Source organism: Myodes glareolus, chromosome 3, assembly GCF_982192425.1.
Source record: "Myodes glareolus chromosome 3, mMyoGla1.1, whole genome shotgun sequence".
Classification (NCBI taxonomy): Eukaryota; Metazoa; Chordata; class Mammalia; order Rodentia; family Cricetidae; genus Myodes; species Myodes glareolus.
Window position 1 is genome coordinate 85,589,731 of NC_142028.1, and position 21,363 is coordinate 85,611,093.

Sequence of the window (21,363 nt, forward strand, 5' to 3'; positions counted from 1 at the left end):
GCTAAACTTGAAGAAATAAATACCCGCTAGGCAGAGAAGAAAGGGTTCATTTTTGGTTTTGAACCTGAGAAGTATGACTTTGAGAAGAGAGAAGGGAGTAGGAGTAGACTTTCAAGTCATGGAAGTCAGGTAGGGTGACAACTTCCAGTTTGCAAGACGCTATCCCAGTTTTAACTCTGAAAGTCTTGCTCTTCTTGGAGAAAGTGGGGTGTTCAGTCCCCTGGCGTCAGTGGTATTGGAGAGCCATATGCAGTAGGGAGTGCTCTGTGCACGTGGAACACTAGTCACGAGACCTGAGAATGAAGGAACACAGGGAGCTGCGAGCGGAGCTATCCTGCAGGGTGGTAGAGGCTGTGGCTAGACTGCGAGAGTGGAAGGTAAGGACCAGGGAGGAGGAACCAATGGAGTGTGCTAGCAGCTTATTTCAGAGGGTTCACCGAGGAGTCACACAGTCCTCAGAGCAGCCGACGTTGGGAAATTCAGGGTCAGAGGGCATTTTGTTGTTTTTTTTTTTTTAAAGAATGGGAGGAACTTGAGGGGTTTTTGTTTGTTTGTTTGTTTCTAGACAGTGTTTCTCTGTAGCTTTGGAGTGTGTCCTGGAACCCCCTGGAGGACCAGGCTGCTCTTGAATTTACAGAGATCCACCTATCTCTGCTTCCTGAGTGCTGGGATTAAAGGTGTGTGCCACTGCCACCTGGAGAATTTATATTTTTATAGGCACCCAGAAGACAGAGGTAAGACAGCAAGGTTGAATGCTGGAGGGAAGAGAGCCTTGCTATGGAGTTGGACCCCAAGGAGGAGAAGTTACCTACAAGTAGGTAGATCGAGGGGAGATAGTCTGGATACCGATGCCCACTGTCTCATACCAGCAGAGAAGGCTCAGGGACACTTATGCCGTTGCCTTTATTTACTTTAAACACTGGTCAGTGTGTGTCCTGGAGATGGGTGACAGAAGCTAGCCCCCTCCCCCCATATGAGCGGATTGTCAGCTTGTGCCAATCGAGGGAATACTCCACCTTGCCATTTTCTCCAGCAGTCCTTGGGGAACTAGGCACTGAAACAGCAAGCTACTGAAGCAAGCGAGGCAGGAAAGCAGGGCTGGTGGGGAGGTAGAGGGGAGCATGGCTTAGACAAACCACCGCTGGGCTGAGTAACAAGGAAGGGAGTTGCTGAGTTAAAGGTGATTGGGGATTCAAGGCAAAGAGTAGACAGGTATTGCCCCAGGACAGATGGCCTCAGGGGTAGGACTGCCCTATTACTCGGCCTTGAACAAGTCATTTCCTGTTGGAGACCTTGGTTCTTCCTTTATCCCCAGGAATATTACACAGCTGTTGTGGTATTCTTCCCCCTCCCCCACAATGTGTCTTAGTATAAACCATAGGTCCCGGACTCTGGAGCCTCTGGGCAAAGCACTTTCTGTACCTTTTATACTAAGCCGGTGTGAATCATTCGTTTTCTGTTCAGAAGGGAGCAGCCCTGGGGAACGAGACCAGAGTTTTCAGTTCACCAAGGCCAGGTGCCAAGTTGGAGTTCCAGGCAGCGGCTGGAATTTCCCATTCTGATGACTGTGCCTAAGGGGTCTCAGTAAATATTAACCAACACTGGATGACCTTGGACAAGCTAAGGGAACCTTTCACCAGCTAGGTTAATTCTCCCACCAGTGAAAAGCATGCTGTGAGAACCCAGGGTGGCCGTGCAGAAGCATGAGCAGAATGGTGGCAGGGGTAAAAGGTACACACGGAAATGGTTCTTCCTGGAAAGGCTGTTGCCTCAGGTTGGGTTTCCCAGGAGCAGAGGCCAATGCAGGCTCTTGCTCTAGAGATGTATCAGGTTGTGTGTGTGTGTGTGTGTGTGTGTGTGTGTGTGTGTGTGCTCGCGCGCGTGTAGAGGGGTAGGGGAGGCAGGCAGGATAAAACACTGAGAAGGGCTGAGCTGGACTGAAGACATGTTCGAGCCCTGCTTCTCTCTGTCCACATGGGAAACTCTGGTGCATAAGTTGTGCGCAGATAGTCTCACCAAGGAGCATATTTCTGGGTTAACTCTTATATCTTCATTTAACCCATCTCTTATTAATCTGTATATCGCCATGAGGCTGTGGCTTACCCGGTAAAGTTCCAGTATCTGGATCCGGCGGGGCTACATGACTTCTTCAGACTTGGCCTTCTTCCTCCTAGTTTTGTTCTTAAAAAATATAACGTTGCATGTTCCCTGAGAGGCCTGCAAGCCAGGCAGAGGCTGCCGTCAGGGGGGTGCAGGTTCCCCAGCGGCAAGCGGCAGAGCTGGTCCCGCCATGCGGCCTGGAGAGCAGGTGGGTGGGTGCGGCGGATAAAAGACTTACAGGACATAATAAATAGACGTAAGGCTAAACATAAAGGTAAACATTTATTACTTAAATAAGAGGGAGACAGAGAGACATGGAAACAGACATAGAGACACAGAGACATGTGTGCACATGCCGAGAGGGGGACAGAAGAGAGGTTAAGATGGCGACGAGGGGTCAGAAGTGGCTGGGAGTGGGTGTGGCTTGCCCTTAAAGGGACCAGACCAAAAGGAATAACACCTAGCATTCAGTTTAGTTTTCCCTGCCTAGCTCTACCCTGCTCTATCAGGCCAAGCCAGTTTCCTTATTAACCAATGGTATTCACAGCATACAGAGGGGAATGCCCCATCACCATGGCAATCAGCAGCAAGCATTTGGTTGCATATCCATCCTCCAAACTGTGAGCTGAAAGGCAGTAGGGGTCACATCTGTTTCATTTATTAAAGTAACTGTGTACCAGGTGAGAACGGATGAGACTATAGTGACATTTTATTTGTATTTTAATAAACAAAGCTTGCCTGAAGATCAGAAAAGTAAAACAGTCACACTGGTCAGCCTTACAGACTAGTCAGCAATGACACACACATTTAATCCCAGGAACCACAATTACACACACCTTTAATCTCAGCAGCCACACTAGTTTACCATAGAAACCAGGTGGTAGTGGTGCATGCACTTAATCCCAGAACTAGAGAAAATTATAAAACAGAAGGAGACAGCTCTCAGTCTCAGTCTCATTCTGAGGTTTCCTGGAGACAAGATCACCATTTTTGGACTAAGGTCGAAGTAAGAGCTGGTGGGTGGCTTTGTTTTTTGGTCTTCAGGTTGAACCCCAATATCTGTCTCTGAGTTTTTATTAATCCTGTTTCAACTAGCCTGCATCAGGATCTTCCAGACTCTCAGATTTGTACAGGAAGACAAGTTAGGAAAGTGGTCCTGATAGTGACTTTGCTATTGGCAGAACATTTATCTGGGTGGTTTGTAGTTTGGTTGTTTGTAGTTTTGACTGTTACTACAACTATGTGTGTACAATATAGCTTTTAAATGAACATATGTTTTCATTTCTCTGTAATAAATGTCCTAGTGTGCTACTGCTGGTTGGTGTGGTAGTTGTATATTTCATTTTCTTAAGAAATTGCCAAACCAGGTGAGTAAGCACACACCTTTAATCCCAGTGCTCAGGAGGCAGAGGCAGGTGGATATCTGTCTACAAAGTGAGTTCCAGGATGGCTAGGACTGTTACAAAGAGAAATCCTGTCTTAACCCGACCCCCACCCCCTAAAAGAAGAAACAGATTTTCAAACTATTTTCCATAGTAGATGAATTTTCTGATTCAATTTTTCTAAGTTCTCCATAGCACTTACTAATTTTTTTGTTTTCTATTTTAGTCTTTTTTTATTTTATTTTTGAGGTAGAATCTCTTGCATCCCAGGCTGACATCAGACTTGATACATAGTTGAGGTTGTCCTTGAACTTCTGATTCTTCTGCCTCAATCTCTCACGTGCAGGAACCACAAGCAAGCAGAGCCTTTCCCTGTTTATAAAGTTGCAGGGATTGCACCCAGGGCCTCACACAGGCTGGGAAAGCTCTGCCAACTGAGCTATATATGGGCCCTATTTGATTTATCCTTATGGATGTGCAGTCTTATCTCATTGTGGTTTTTAAGTTGTATTTCCTAATGATGATACTGAACATATTATCACGTGCTTTTCACCACCTGTGCATCCTTTTTGCTGAATTTTAGCTGTGAGTTTCTCCCTGGTTTTCTAATTACACTGTTTTGTATTTTCTTATTGTTGAATTTGCAACGATGTTTATACGGTATACTTCTTGGCTGATATGTGACTGCATACACTTTCCCCCTTGTCTATTGTCTTAGTTAGGATTTCTATTGCTGTGAAGAGACACCATGATCATGGCAGCTCTTACAAAGGAAAACATTTAATGGGTGGCTCTCTTACAGTTCAGAGGTTCAGTCCATTATCATCATGGTGCGACATGGTGGCATGCAGGCAGACATGGTGCTAGAGAAGGAGCTGAAAATTCCATATCTTTGATCCGGCAGAAGTGGTCTGAGACATTGAGTGAGGCTTGAGCATATATGAGACCCCAAAGCCTGAGTCCACAGTGATACACTTCCTCCAACAGGGTCACACCTCCTAATCATGCCACTCTCTTTGGGGGCCATTTTCTTTCAAACCACTACACCTATCGTTTATTTTTTCATTCTAATAGGGATCCTTCCTTCCTTTGTTTTCTAGACAGGGTTTCTCTGTGCAGTCCTGGGTGTCCTGGACCTCACTCTGTAGATCAGGCTGGACTCGAACTCAGAGATTTGCCTGCCTCAGCCTCTTGAGTGCTGGGATCATAGGTGTGAACCACCACTCCCTGCTTTAACAGGGGTTTTCAAACATCAAAATTATTTGTTTTCTTCTTCTTTTTAAAATAATTATGAAATCCATTTCATCCAATTTTTTCTTTCACAAATCTTAAAGATTTTCTACTTTTTCTAAAAGTATTACAGTTCTGCACTAAAGTTCTCATTCTGTTTTGAGTTGACTTAAGGTTAGGATGCAGGTGTTAGGCTGAGGTCTGTCTTTCCCTGGGGACACTCTGTTCCAACACTGCTTGCTGAAAGGCAGTTTTTCCTCCTTTGCATTGATTTGCCTTTGGACATAGTTTTGTGAATCTCTTTCTGTGCTTTGTGTTCTGCTTTGTTGAGGTGCGCCTATCCTTTCACAAGTGTCAGTCTGGCCTGCGATGGCTTCAGGATGAATTTTGAAACATGTATTTATGTTCTACTCACCTTATTTCCCCCTTTCAAAATTAAGCTAGTATAGTTCATTTTCTTTCATATACAAATTTTACTGTCTAGGCTGGGTATGTAGTCCAGTGGTAAAGTGTAACGAGCATGGAAACAGATTCCTCTGAGTGAATAAATAAAGGGAAATCTGAAGTGCAGAAAGGACAGGAAATTTATGGAACAAGAATGAATGCAACTTGGTGTATAAAAGCATTTCTCCTTGTGTGTGGTGTGGAAAATTACTAAGGTGAAATATTAAGAGAAGATTTGCCCACTTGAAGGCTGCCAGATCCATTTGCCAGATTTACCCAGCACCCTTGGTAACGAAGTATCTTGCCACATGAGAGGGACCCCCACCCTTCGGTGGCCAGTCGATACTGATAACCTAGGACATCTGGTTATCAGAAGGATCAAACAAGGGGCAGTTTCAAACTGACATAAAAAAAGCAGGGCAGTCATCTCACTTCTCACAATGGCTTTGGCATCAGGCCTCGTGGAAAGAGAGATCCTCTAAGCCTGTTTCCCGAATAGCAGAAATATTTAACGCCTTGCCTAAACATTTAATGCTCTGTCTCCTGAGTACAGAGCTTCATCTCCTGAAAGCAGACATTTAACGCCTTGCATCCCGAATGCAAAGCCTCATTTTCTGAGAGTGGACATTGAAGATCTTGTCTCCCGAGAACAGACAAGGTACTCTGCCTTTCCAAACACAGACAGAATGCTTTGCCATCCCGAGAGCAAAGCTTCATCTTCTGACTTGAGAGCAGACAGAATGTTTTGCTATCTCGAGAGTAGAGAACTAAAAGCCTTGTCTCTCGAGACTCGGTCACCCGAAAAGCCGAGTCCAAAGGCCCTACATTCTGAGATAGACTAGCACCAGGCCACAGACTATGCGGTCAAGAATTGATGTAGCACCTGATATCAGCCTAGGAGCAGTACATCGAAACCTTATCTTCTGAAAGCAGACTACTGGGTCAAGAGTCGAGCCTCACTATCCAGCCCCCAGTGTGGTCAGGCATCCAGCCTAAAGAAATTCAAAAGGCCCTTTTTAAGCTGAAGAATACCAGGTCATATGATGTTATTTAATGCGTGCACAAAATGTTAGGAGAAGAGCATAGATGTGTTAATACATATGTTAGCATATGGAATGTTAAGAGATATCTTATAGATAAGTGACAAGTTGTGTTAAGTTTAAGAAGTGTTTTATAGGTAATGGATAAGTTGTATTAAGGTTAAGAAGTGTTTTATGGATAAGTGATAAGTTAGATTAAGGTTATGAATTGGTTTTATGTATTAGGATTAGTAGGATTAATAACTGTGATATTGAATTGCCTGTGTGTTGCCCATTATCAATCCCCCATGCCTACTAAGATTGTAGACCCCATTGATGCCTTGGATATTAAAGTTGCTAGTAAAGAATCATTATAAAAACAATTCTCTTGTTTGGTCTGGTCACTCATCGCTCTCTGGGGAGAAGAGCACAGAGTCCTCATAGATATTACTCAAAGAATCTGGAGCTGAAGTCCCCCAGCTTGTAACATAAAGTGTCTGCCTAGCATGTATGAGATTTTGGTTCAACATACACACACACACACACACACACACACACACACACACACACACATCATACACAGTGGAAAAAGGGGGGTAATGTGTGAGAGTAAAAAGAGCGGAGACTCTTAGTTGGGTTCATTTTGTGTATGTGATGCTGGGATTAAACTCAGGGCTTTGCACTTGACCCACCAAGCTGCATCTCTGGCTCTGACCTTCCATATACATTTTAGAATAAGATTTTTTGTCCCTTTTTTTCTTTTTGAGATAGGGTCTCATTATGTAACTCTGACTGTTCTGAAACTTGCTAGATAGACCACACCAGCCTTGAACCCACAGTGATCCACCTGCCTCTGCCTCCCATGTGTTACATATAATTATCTTAAACTTTTCCTCTTTATAGATTCAACAACACATCAGATTATGTTATAATCTTTTCCTTGGGCATCGAACATAGTTTAGAAAGCTCAAGAGCAGGAAAGTATTATGCTGGCTATTCATATGTCAACTTGACATACAAACTAGAGCTATCTGAAAGGAGGAACCCTTAATTGAGAAAATGCCTCCATAAGATCTGGCTGTAACATTCAGTGGCATGGGTGAGGGAGAAATGCTCCACCCCCCCCAACTGCCCCTCACCTCCTGTGCCAGGTGGGAGAGCTGACCCTGGGGTCATGAGAGTTGGAGGGTTGACCCTGAGGCCATGTGAGTGGGAGAGCTGTCTGTGCCCCTCGTCAGCTGCAGCACTTGGAAGAGTAGGCCCTGCACCTCACCTAGGCAAGATGGTAGAGCTAGCCCTGGTGGTATAGGTGCGGGTGAGCTGGCCCTGAGGGTGGGTGAGGGTGTGAGAACAGAACTGGTCCCACCCCTTGCTGCCTACTGCATTGGGCGAGCTAGTCAGAGCAGTACTGGAGAGCTCACCCTGGTGGCGATCACCCAGGCTCAGAACTAGGGCTGTGTGTTGACTCACCTCAATATACATGTCATCTATGATCTGCTGTAGCACATGAAGGAGTCCATTATGCAGCTCCAGAGCTTTAGAATCTCAATGACACAGGGCAACAACAGGATATCCAAGAGGAGTCCCAGTGAGGGCCCAGCTTTGATAGTGTAGCTGAAGCCAGAGGCCTCGAACCAGATCAATGACTCATTGCAATGAACACTTCCAAGTAAAGATGTATAGTCTACTCCAAAATATATAAAGAATTCAAGAAACTAGACATTAAAATATCAAATAATCCAATTAAAAATAGGGTACAGATCTAAACAGAGAATTCTCAACAGAAGAATCTCAAATGGCCTAAAGACGCAAGGCTCAACATCCTTAGCATCATGGAAATGCAAATCAAAATGATTCTGACACACATCTTACATCTGTCAGAATAGTTATGATCAAAAACACTGATGACAGCTTATGCTAGAGAGGATGCGGAGTAAGGGGAACACTCCTCCATTGCTGGTGGGAGTACAAACTTGTACAGCCATTTTGGAAAACATTATGGCAGTTTCTCAGAAAATTGGGAATCAGTCTACCTCAAGTCCTAGCAATATCACTCTTGGGTATATACTCAAAGGAAACACACTCATGCCACAAGGACATTTGTTCAACCATGCTCATAGCAGCATTATTTGTAATAGCCAGAACCTGGAAACAACCTAGATGCCCCTCAACCAAAGAATGGATAAAGAAAATGTGGTAATTTACATAATGGAGTGGTTAAAAAAAACAACAATGACATCTTGAAATTTACATGAAAATGGATAAAACTAGAAAACAACCATCCTGAGTGAGGTAACCCAGACGCAGAAAGACAAACATGGTAAGTACTCACTCCTAAGTGGATATTAGATGTGAAGCAAAGGATAGCCAGTCTGTAGTCCATGACCCCAGAGAAGCTAGGTTACAAGGAGAACCTTAAGAGAGACATATATGAATTCCCCTGGGAAGGGAAAATAGACAGGATCTGCTGAGAAAATTGGGAGCATGGAGTGGGGGAAGAAAGGAGGGTGGAAGAGGAAGGGAAGGGGAGAAGAAGAGGAAGGAGGAGAACATGAGGGAACAGGATGGTCGAGATGGGGGAAGGACAGAGAGGGAGAGCAAGGAAAGAGATATGATTGTGGGAGCCATTATAGGGCTAGTGTAAAACCTAGTACCAGGGAAATTCCCAGGAATCCACAAGGATGACCCCACCTAAGACCCTAAGCAATAATGGAGAGGGTGCTGCACTGGCCTTTCCCTGTAATCAAATTGATGACTATCTTAAATGTCATCATAGAACCTTTATCCAGCAACTGATGGAAGCAGATGTAGAGACCCACAGCTAAGCACTGAGCCAAGCTTCTGGGAACCAGTTGAAGAGAGGGAGGAGCAATGATTTGAGCAAAGGGGTCAAGACATGACGGGGATACCCACGGAAACAGCTTACCTGAGCTAGTGGGAGCTCACTGACTCCAGATTGACAGTGGGGGAACCTGCATAGGACAAAACTAGGCCCTCTGAATGTGGGTGACAGTTCTGTGACTGGGGCAGATTGTGGGGCCACTGGCAGTGGGGCCAGGATTTATCCCTTCTGTTTGTACTGGCTTTTTGGAGCCCATTCTCTTTGCTCAGCCTAGATATAGTGGGGAGGGCCTTGGTTCTGTCTCAGAGTGATGTGTCCGACTTTGTTGACTCCCCATGGGAATCCTTACCCTATCTGAGGAGGTTGGTGGAAGGTGGGAGAAGTGGGAGGAGGGGAAGGAGTGGGAACTGGGATAGGTATGTAAAATGAGAAAAGATTGCTTGAAAAATAAATTTAAAAAAGATGTATAGACGAAAGGGTTTACTATGTGACTTATTGTCACACTACAGTTTCCATGACTAGATTTTTTTAAATTTAATTTTATTATTTTGGGGGGTTGCAAGGACAGAGGGCAGATCCAAAGGTTGGGGAAATGAATGAGATTTGGAATGTATAATGTGAAAACCACAAATAACAAAAAGTTAAAATAAAAGATTTGACTGTAACACATTATCTTAATTAGTGATGGAGGGGGTAGGATCCATCCCATTGTGAATGGTGCCATGCCTGGGTTTGTGGTCCTGGCTTCTATAAGAAAGGAGACTGAGCAAGCCAGAAGACGCAAGCCGGTAAGCAGCACCCCTCCATGACCTCTACATCGGCTACGGCCTCCATGTTCCTGTGTCCCGATTTCTGCCCTGTTTGAGTTCCTATCCTGACTTTCTTTTAGGCTGAACAGTAATATGAACGTACACGTCAAATAAACCCTTTCTTCCCTAACTTGCTTTTTGGTTGTGGTGTTTCGTTGTAGCAATAGAAACCCTAACTAAGACAGGTTGGCACCGGCATAGTGGTGTGGCAGATCTGACAGTGTTTTTAGGAGGGCTGTAGATGGACTTTGGAACTTTGACTAGAAGAGCCATCGAGTGTTCAGAGCTCTGCGGGATGCTCTCGATGAGCATGGAAGACAAGAACGTTGAGAGCAGTGCGGACGGTAGAGGCGTGGCTTGTGAAGTTTCAGAGGGAGACTGAAAGACTCTGTCAGAGCAGTATGCTATTTCGAGTTAAGAGTCTGTCATTTGGGTCAGCTGGGGCTGAAGAGTCAGCCACGATTAACAAGAGACACTAACACCATTGAAGTGAAGCCTCTGACAATTGATGCTGATCAGCTGGAGCTAAGAAATTAGCAGCGATTAACACTGAGGTGAAACCTTCTGGGAGGTGTTTCCTGAGAGTTAGCACATAGGAGCTATGTTCCAGAGGTGGCCAAGGTTGTACCTTGTGCTGACAGACAGACTTGGTCATGTGTAAGAGTAACCCACGTGGTTTTGACTTTGGAGGCATGAAGGGGGCATGGAGAGCACCTGAGCCTTGGCACTGTGAGAGGTCAGGAGAGACCATTCATTGGTGAAGGTGCAGCCTCAGTGGCAGTGGAAGGCCCAGAATTGAAAGGGTCATGCTGAGAAGTTGAGACTTGGTACCATGCAGAGAGGCTATTGGTAAAAACGCTGTTTAGTTGCAGCAAGGTACCCCAGAGTTTTGGAGGTGCCAGTGCAATGGGATTGTTATGTTCAGATTATGGGGTGCCCCCCCTAACCAACCAGGAGACCAAGTCTTGTATGTAAAACCAAAGAGCCTTATTCTTACACAAGTTTGCAACTCAGTCTCTCTGTGTGTCCGACATATTGGAGTGGTGGGAGAGCCCCAAGCTCAGTTAGGGTTGGGTTTTTATAGTAGCAAGAGTAGGGGTGAGGGATTTCTAAGATTCAGGACCCCTGATTGACTGACATTTGGCTAGGGGTGTCCTGATGAAAAGCGATGGGTGTGTGCTGTTAGGTGATCCTATCTACAAAGGTTGGAACGTTAGGAATTTCCTTTGGATGGTCTATTTCTGGGCAGTGCCAGCTTATGGCTTTTTTTTTGGAATCCAGTGCTGCCTGCTATGGCAGCTGTGTGGCCTGGGCCCCATGTGTGGCCAGGCTGCCCTGGGTCCCACATTTGTGGCTAGTCTGCCATAGGTCCCCCTTTTCACAAGTACCGATGACAGGGCCTACACATGGGTCCTATTTGCCTAGGGGCTCAAGGAGGTGGTATTGGGACCTCAGTACCATTAGCTCACGGATATTTTAGGGTAGTGACGTTAGTATCTATTGCCATTCTTAAAGCCCTGTAGCTTTGATCTTTGAGTACAGCCACGTTATAAACCTGAATGATTTATATAGAAATAATAGTTTTTCAAGGCCATATAGTACCTCTTTGGTTCTGCATAAAGAAGGTCAAGTGTCTTATCTTACTGCAGTTGCTTTAGTTAATAAATCTATCAATTGACAATTTTGGGCCTATTTTTCTGGTATGTCAATGGCACTGTAGGTAGCCATTTTTGTTCTTCATGCTAGGGAATTCCCCCTTGTTTCACCATGTCAACCTATTTTGGCAGGGAGCACGGGACAGTACGATGTGTTCCTTTTTGTAACTACTTCGAGCTGACATTGGGGCATTGTTATCCAGGCCCGAGAAGGCTGAAAGGTTAGCCAAAGGTAAGAGGGAATTTGGACAATGGGGAACCCATCAGAAGCATCTGGTTCGCAGACTCTGTTGAAGAGACAGGGAGCATTCACATAAGCTGGACTGGTCCACATCAGCTTTCAGCAAGTCCAGGGCTCACAGTCATTCGGAGCAGGTTGTAGCCAGCAAATGATGCTTGGATGTGTCTGCCAGCCAAGTGGAAACAAATTGAGACAAGTTTAAACTAGGAGCAGAAGTTAAAATTTATGTGCTAAAGGAAAATAATACATTTGAAACTTTTAGGCCCATATTGAAATCCATATTGTAGAAAAAAATCAGAAAACGGGTATCTATAAAACAGCAGGAATAGACTCATACCTTTGAGTCCTTGCTGAAACTACAGATTTTCATTAGAAGCATGTATCTTTTTCTGTTGTCCAGAGAGCCAGATATGGATTGGACAGAGATGTCTTTGGCCTGATGAGAAACACCTTAAAATCTATACCTAGATGACAACCAAAATAAATGACCCAAACAGTGAGTAGTCATTGCTCTATCAGTTTATCAGAACTATATCATAGAAGAGGAAAGAAATCAGAAAAAATTTTCATATCTTAATCATCTATTTATATCATTGTAACCTGTATTTACATCTTAAATTGTGTTTTAGACCCTCAAACCTTATGAACTTTTATATCCTCAGACCTTTATATATCTTAAAACATTTTTTTTAAATCAAGAGACCTAGTATCCTAGAAAGAGCAAGGCTTGATTTTTATATTTATAAAACCAGCTAACAAACTGGGTATAGCCTTGTAGAAGGTTCTGGATGCCTTCTGCTGCTAAGCTAAGCTAAGCTAACAAAGCTATAACTAGCCTAACCATCAATACTATCAGAGATCCCAGAAGGATAAATAAAGTATACCCGAGTATAGGCTAAGCAGCTTCTGAATCTATTAAAAATGACTGGGATTAGAGTCCATATATAGTTAGTCATACCCAGGTCTCCATGGCATTGGAGGCAGAAGTATCAGAACAGCAGTCTTAAAGTCTTAGCCAGGCCCATAAGGTGAATTTTTTCCTGTGGAAGGGGGGCATGGAAAATCGACTTTATTTTGTCTAGGCAACAGTGGTGCAATCAATTCTCCAATATCCTGCTGTCTGTCCACAGTCTGGGCTGGGTCCTGGCAGCAGGTGTTGTATTGGGACATTTTGCCCAGTGGTCAGCTTTATCATAATCCAGGTGGAGACATCGTGGTGTCCATAGTCTTCTTTGGAGACCTTGGGTCACTGCTAGGATCTCGGAATCTCTGTTTAATATAATATGCTTTTAAATCATCATTTTAAATATCATATTCTGCAGATCTCTGAAGCACTTGATGACTGCCTAGGTATATCTGATTAGACAAACTTTGTTTCTAGTTACTTGTTTTAAGCTTTGAAAACATATACAGGGGAATAAATAAGTTTATCCCTGTAATTAATTATATCAGTACAGGGATTCTCTGTAGTTTTGAAGGCTATCCTGGAACTTGTTCTGTAGACCAGGCTGGCCTCAAACTCACAGAGATCTGCCTGCCTCTGCCTCGTGAGTGCTGGGATTAAAGGCGTGTGCCACTACCACCTAAAATTATTTATCTGTAAAGTTATTTATGTTTTTAGTGTGAGATCTTGGAGATGAATAAGAAAGGAAAGGTATGGCTTAATAGTGATGTGTTTGTGTGTCAGATTGACAAAGGGTCAGTCATGCTGCCTAGTCATATGTCAACTTGACACACACACTAGATTTATCTGAAAGGAGAGAATCTTAGTTTAGAAAATACCTTCATAAGATTTGGCTGTAGGGCATGTTTTTAATTAGTGGTTGAGGAGAGAGGGCCCAGTCCATTGTGTGTGGTGTCATCTCTGGGCTAGTGGTCCTGAATTTTATAAGAAAGCAGTCTGAGTAAGCTATGAGGAGCAAGCCAATAAGCAGTACTCACCCAAGGCCTCTGCATCAGCTCCTGCTTCCAGGCTCCTATCCTGACTTCCTCAGATACCTTTCCTCCCCAACTCACTCTTTGGTCATAGTGTTTTATTGCACCAATAGAAATCCTAATTAAGGCAAGTATATTTTATTTACCTTCTCCCCTTTCCGTTAGTAATTTTCTATTTTTGAGATAGGGTCTCTCTACATAGCTCTGGCTGTCCTGGAACTGGCTCTGTAGACCAGGTTGGACTGGAACTACTCAGTGATCAAACTCAGGCCTGCTTCTGCCTCCCAAGTGCTGGGACTGCAGGTGTGTGCCACCAGACCCAGTGTTTCCTTTGTCTTTGAAAACAGTGTAGTTTGATGTACCAGCCTCACAGGGACTTGTGCTGCAGGTGCGCATCACCACACCTGTGTCGCTGTCTTATGCATGGCCTCTGATGAGAAATCTGGTGTGTGAATTCTTTCTCCTCTTTGAGAAAGTCTTTATTTTCTGTTGCATTCTGTATTTTTGCCTTAATTTTTAGGAGTTCGATTATAATGTGTCGACAGAGGTTTCTGTCCTGTGCGGTCCTGCAGCGTTCAGTCCCAAAGAAACACACAGCGGTCTACATTAATTATAAACTGGTTGACCTACTAGTTCAGGTTTCTTATTAACAAACTCTTACATCTTAACCCATAACTCTTGTCTGTGTTAGTCACGTGACTTGGTACCTTTTATCAGTAAGGCATTCTCATCTTACTTCCTCTGCATCTGGGTGATGACTACTGAGCCTTTCCTCTTCCCAGACTTCTCCTATTCTGGTTGCCCCACCCATATTTCCTGCCTGGTTGCTCCTCCTACACTTCCTGCCTGGCTACTGGCCAATCAGTGTTTTGTTAAACCAATACAAGTGACAAAGCTTTACAGGGTACAAGACCGTTGTCTCACAGTAATAATGTGTGTCTGTGTCAGTCACATTTTGTTCCTGTGACAAAATGCTTGAGCAAGTCACCTTAGAAGAGGGAAGGTTTACTTTGACTCACAGTCTCTGAGGCTCCAGCCCAAGTTTGACTTGCTCCCTAGCAAACCCCATAGTGAGTCAGGAGACAATGGTAGATGGAGGGAGGGTGTGGTAGAACACAGCTGATCACCTCACAGCAGCAAGAAAACCGAGACACCGGTCTCCTTCAGTCACTTTCCAGAGTTTCTACCCTGCGAGAGTTCTTTCAGATATGAATCCATCAGTGATTAAACCATGATCATGCCCTCTGGACCCAACCATTTTCCCAAGCATCTGCCTCTGAAGATTTACGATGAAGATAAAGCTTTTGGCATATGAACCCTTGGGAGTCACTACCCACAGCAGTGCTGGTGAGGGCACCTGTGGGCTTAACCTATTTGTGTTTCTTAGTCTTTTTAGAGCTCTGTCAGCCCAGGATCATTGCCTTGGCTCTTTCATTGTGTGAGGACACAGTGAGAAAGCGCTGTTCTTTGAAGCCCAATGGAGAAGGGCAACCCACAAAAAGAGAAGGGTCTTTTCTTGCCAGGAGGGGTGCTCTCTCCCAGTACCATCCCAGTGGGGAGAAGCAGAGTGTCCTACTAACAACATGTCAGGGGTGCTTGCTACCACCCAGGAAGGAAGAAAGTCACAGCCCCTGACTGGCTTTCTTTGATACCTTTCCAATAGAGGTTTGAGATTTCTTATTATAGCCTGATAAATGCAGGATCTAAACTACTTTCTCCACCATTCTATGGCATTTGACTTTATTAGAATTATTCTGTTCAAAGATTGTCTGTTTTCTTTTGTGTTTATGTGTGTGCATGAACACACAAAGGCATACAGAGGTCAAATATCTGTCTGTCTGTCTCTCTCTTTCTCTCTTTCTCTGTCTCTCTCTCTATATCTTTGTTTTTTGATTCAGAGTTTCTCTGTAGCTTTGGAGCCTGTCCTGGAACTTGCTCTGTAGACCAGGTTGGCCTTAAACTCACAGAGATCTGCCTGCCTCTGCTTCCCAAGTGCTAGAATTAAAAGCATGTGCCACCATTGCCCACCTCACATTTTTTTTTTTATAGGACAGAGCTCCTTAATGAACCCAACCAGTGGTTCCCCCTTTGGGTGTGGGTTCAAGTGACCCTTTCACAGGAGCCCCTACAACCATCAGAAAACAGGTATTCACATTATGATTCATAGCAGTAGCACAATTCTGGTTATGAAGTAGCAATGAAAATAGTTTTCTGGTTGGGGTCACCACACCATGAGGCACTGTATGACAGGGTCACAGCATTAGGAAGGTTGCGAGCCACTGTCTGACCATCAAGTCCCAGGGTTCATTGTGTCACCTCCCCAGCACTGGAGCTACAGGCACTGTAGCGCCTGAGTCTTCAGGGCCGGAGTCTAACTCAGGTCTCTGTGCTCCTGCATAGGCACCTCACTGCCTGAATCATCTCTCCAGCTGGAAAGCTTTCTAGCCTGGCCCTCTGCTGCTCCTTTGCCTGGAGACAGCTTCGCCGGGGATTTTCTGCCCCACATCCATTGAGGTTTTCAGATCAAAGTCTCTTTTAACACCATCTCTCGGCTACACAAGGCAAAAAAAGAAACTTGGGGTACTCCGGAGGTGGCGTGTGCACCTTTCTCTAGAGGTGTTACGGTTTTATGAAATGCAGGAAACATGGGCTAGAAGACAAGCACATGCTAATTTACCTTCGAGACAAGTTGTCAGAACGTACGAAATCCCCTTCTTGGAGGCAGGTGCCTCTTCTGGCCAGCACCAAGTCCTTGACCTCCTCCTGCCAGCATGGGATTCGTGGGGATTTGATTTTTTGGGGTTCATTATTTCTATAGCTTGATAGCAGAAGGAAGGAGCACAGTAGGATATGTCCTTTCCTGTCAGAGCCACCATCACACTTGGTCCCTTGCTGCTCTGTCTTTACTCTACCTTTCATCCTAAATTTGCTTCATTCCCAGCCCACACCTGTTGTCCAAGGCTATTCATTCATTCCTGGCTGCCCTGACCCAAAATATTCACACAGAAACTGTATTAATTACAACACTGCTTTGCCAATGACTTAAGTGTATTGCTAGCTAGCTCTTATATCTTTGGTTAACCCATTTCTATTAATCTGTGTATCACCATGTGGCTGTGGCTTAACAGCAAGGTTCTGGTGTGTCTGTCTCCTGCAGGCGGCTACATGCTTCTCAGCAACTCTGCCTTCTTTCTCCCAACACTCAGTTTAGTTTTCCTGCCTAGTTTTATTCTGCTAAGCCACTGGCAGAAATAGCCTTATTCATTAACCAATAAAAACAACACATATACAGAAGGACTTCCCACACCACACATCCCTACCCATATGGGGGTGGAGGGAGGGAGAGAGAGAGAGAGGTGTTTTAGTTTGATTTCTAATTTTACTAGAAAGAATAATAAAAATAAGGAAAAGGATATATATTCCACCATCCCATAAGGAGGCATCACTCTCTCTCTCTCTCTCTCTTTCTCTCTCTCTCTCTCACACACACACACACACAATGTTGTTTTTTGTTTTTCTTTTAATTTTTAAAAAGTGTGTTTATATAATTTCTGTGACACGTGTGTGAGTATGCATGTGTGTGCATGTGCCAGGGTGTACCTGTGGGGGCCAGCGGATTACTTGTGGGAGTCAGCTCTCTCCTTCCACCATGTGGGTCCTGGGAATTGAACTCAGTTTGTCAGTCTTAGCGGCAAGGACCTTTACCTGCTGAACCATCTCACCAGCCTCACATATATTTCTGGAATGGTTAATAAATGGGGTGTCAATAATCCACAAAGACTACTGTTACCTGAACCCAACTCTGTGGAACTTTGGACAAGAGAAAACTATGGAGACAGGAATGGTGGCTTCCAGGAATCGGGACAGGGGAGGGGGAGAGAAGATGAATAGATGAAGCAAAAGGCATTTTTTTAAGGCAGGGAAACAATTTGATGTATTACGACAGTGGTAGCCATTGTATATGTATCTATTAAACCAAAGTGAACAATATGAAGCATGAATCCTAATGTATGCTGTAGACTTTGGGTGATAGCTGTGTGTCTACACTGATTCAACCTCTCATGAGAGGTTGGGGTGGGAGAGGGCTGTGTGTGTGTTGGGGTACATTAACCCAATTTTGCTATGCAACTAAAATTCCACTACCAAATAAAGTCCATTGACTTGGACAATAATGGCAACTGAGCCTGCATGACAAAAAGGTACTCTTCCCAGTGGCCCTGTCATTGCATGTCAACTCAGACTCACACTGCCTGCATTTCCATTCAGCTGACCCTTGGTTCTCATCCGGTGACACACTGGTCATGTTGCCTAAGCCCAAGGCTGTTCTGGGGTTACTCACGTTTTATCTAGGGACTTAATAGACTTTGAACTGGGAGCCAGATAGACTTGAGTGACAATTTCCCTACATCTCATTTTCCTTATCAGTACTGAAATGGGGATCTGGGAACCAGTAAGATGGCCCAGCAGGTAAGCACACACCATGTCAGCCGGATGACCTGACTTTGAACCCTGGAACCCTTGTAAAAGCAGAAGGCGAGGACTGTCTCTGTAAAGCTGCCCTCTGACCTCCAATCCACCCCCATATACAAAACTAAAATAGTAAGATAAAGAGAATAGAAAAATATATAAAAAATGGGAGGTGCCAGATTTCTTGTGTAAGGTGGAAGGGCAGCTTTCCTATGCTGCAGTTTGTCTTCTTTCTCCTACGTTCCTTAGAGGAAGTAGTCTGTGGGAAAGCCTCCGTTGATGAACAAGAAAGAGATGATAAGGATAGTAGATTGGAAAAGAGAGGGGAAAACCCCAGCACCCTTCCCACACTGGCTCACATCTGGAGAGCTGTTGATTTCCTGGGTCCTTATTTTTCAAGAGACAGGAGCCCCCACTTCCGATTCTCACAGGCACTCTGAATGTCCATTGCGTCCGGCAGAGAGAGCTGCCCAGATCCGACGACACTAACTCCTTGTGGAAGAGGCTGGCAGGCCCACCAGGCTAACGGGGTAGCCTGCAGGGCAGCGACGTGGAATGAATTTAGCGCCTGTGAACCGAGGCTGGATTGGCAGGCCCTGGAACAAACTCCCTCTTTGTTCTCAGAATACCCGCTAGACAAACAGTGCTAGCTTTCTTCTGGGCCCTAGCCACACTCATCTGTGAGAGAGGCGCAAATGCCTCTGTTGATTTCACCTCTAGAAGGGATCAGTTTATTTGTGCCTTGGAGACCCAAAGGCAGCCTATGGGCTTCAGGGGGGAGGTCTTAAGTTGACATTTGCCAAGTTACCAACTTCAAATGCTTTTTAAAAAAACTGTATCCTATAGTGAGAAAAAACGGGTCTACACCCTGAACCAGTGATACCACACACACACACACACACACACACACACACACACACACACACATTTTTTCCACATATTTAAAATATGAAATGGGGCCAGGGAGATGGCTTAGTGGGTAGAGTGCCTGCTGCCTAAGTGTGAGGACCTGAGCTAGGAACCCAACATCCATCCCAAATCAGGTGTAATGACATGCAGCTATAACCCCAGTGTCGTGGGTCTAACATGGGAATTCTTTGGCTAGACAGCCTATCCAAAAGGAGAGCTCCTGGTTCAGTAGGAGAGACCATGTCTGAAAAAATAAGGTGACATGGACAACTCTAAGGAAACCGAATTTTCCAGATACGACAGGATTGATGCACATATGAACTCACAGAGACTGTGACAACATGCATAAGACCCACATATGTTCAAGCCAGACAAAATCACAGCCCAAAGAAGGGGTAGTGGGCACAAAGTCTCGTGCCTAATCAAGAAGCTATTTGCAAGGGATACCTAATGGGAGAAGAAAAATCAATTTTCTCCAATGGAGTGACGCGGATATATCAACCATACTTCAGGGCAGATCCACACTCAGGAGTAGTTGATCAACACAAAACAGACACCATGGTTTTTGTTTTGTTTTGAGAGAGAAAGAGCGCGAAGGTAGGTGGGTAGGGAAAGGAGAGTATCTGGAAAGAGTTGGGGTGGGGGAATATATAAGCCAAGACGGCTTGCTTGTTTCCCAGCTGCCCAGACCTGAATAACACAGAAACTATATTAATTACAACACTGTTTGGCCAATGGCTTAGGCTTCTTATCAATTAACGATTACATCTTGAATTAACCCAGTTCTATTAATCTGTGTATCACCATGAGGGTGTGGCCTACCGGTCAGGTTCTGTTTGGGTATCTTTCTCCTTTGGCAGCTACCTGGCATCTCCCTGACTCGGCATACTTACTCTCTCTATCTCTTCCAGTCTCACTATATTCTGCCCTACTATAGGTCAAAGCAGTTTATTTATTAACCAATGGTAATAAGACATGTCCATAGCATACAGAGGGGAATCCTACATCAGGAATATATTGCATGTAAAATTTAATTAAAAATTAAAAGAAAAAGATTGAGTAGAGAGAATATACCTGATATTGAGCTCTGGTCTCCACACATGCACACACTTACACACCTCCACACCCACACATCCGTACCTACACCTACATACCTACACATCCACACCTACACCCACATACCTACATACATACCTGTACATTCATCCACACCCACACAACCATATCCTTCCCACACCCCACACACTTACATCTACATACTCACACCTCCAACTTCTCACCCTATCCTCCCTCACCCCCCACATACACACCTATACACACACACACACACACACACACACACACACACACACACCTACACACACACACACACGTGAAGTGACATAAGAATCAGGATGTGCTTAAGATCAATAATGCTCTGTTAACTGAGCTTGAATTTTGGGTTATATGTGATATAAATTTGTAGATTTATGGCTAAAAAACTCACGAAGCCAGGCATAGAAGCACCTAACTGTATTCCTAGATCTTAGATGTCTAGGCAGGGGGATTGAGATGAGGCCAGTCTATGTAATATAACAAGACTTTTATCTCAAAAAACAAGAGTAAACCATTGTCTATATCACCTTCACCCAACTCTATATTAATATCAGTGAGCAAAGCATGTTAGCAGGGGGGGTCAAGGCCCCAGTCTGTGGAGCTTCCTCAGCCAAGGGCAGAGCAGACTTTCCTTCCTTTCCCCCAGATGCTTGCACTACCATCTCACGGAATTAATACTTCACAGAACGGGATCTAGACTCTTCTTAAGGGTTTGAGCTGTCTGGAACATGGGCCCTGCTCCAACAGGAATGCCATTGCATCTGTTACATGATTGTTTGCCATGGTAAGAATTCTGTTGGAAAAAAAAATTCTACTAAAAACATTTGGAATCTAAAAGTCTAGTCTAACTCTCTCATGTTATGACTGGGGAGACTGAACCTCAGCGAAGGGAAAATGGTTGAACCCATGTCCATGTCCTAAAGAGGAGATGGTAGTGCTGGGGACCAGGCTTGTTGCATTCATTCTTATAATCTCCAGCTCCTCCAGAGAGTCAAGTGAAACAGCAAGAAGGTAGGAAATATATTTATGAAACTCCTTTGAGAATGCAGACATTGGCCAGGAATGGTGGTGCATACTTTCAACCCCACTGCTTGGGAGGCAGAAGCGGGAGGACCTCTGTTGCATTCCACGTTAGCCTGGTCTACATAGAGAAACCCAGGATAGTCAGGGCTACATAGACCCTGCCTCAAAAATTAAGATAAAAAATAAATAAAAAAGAAGACATTGTGCGGGAA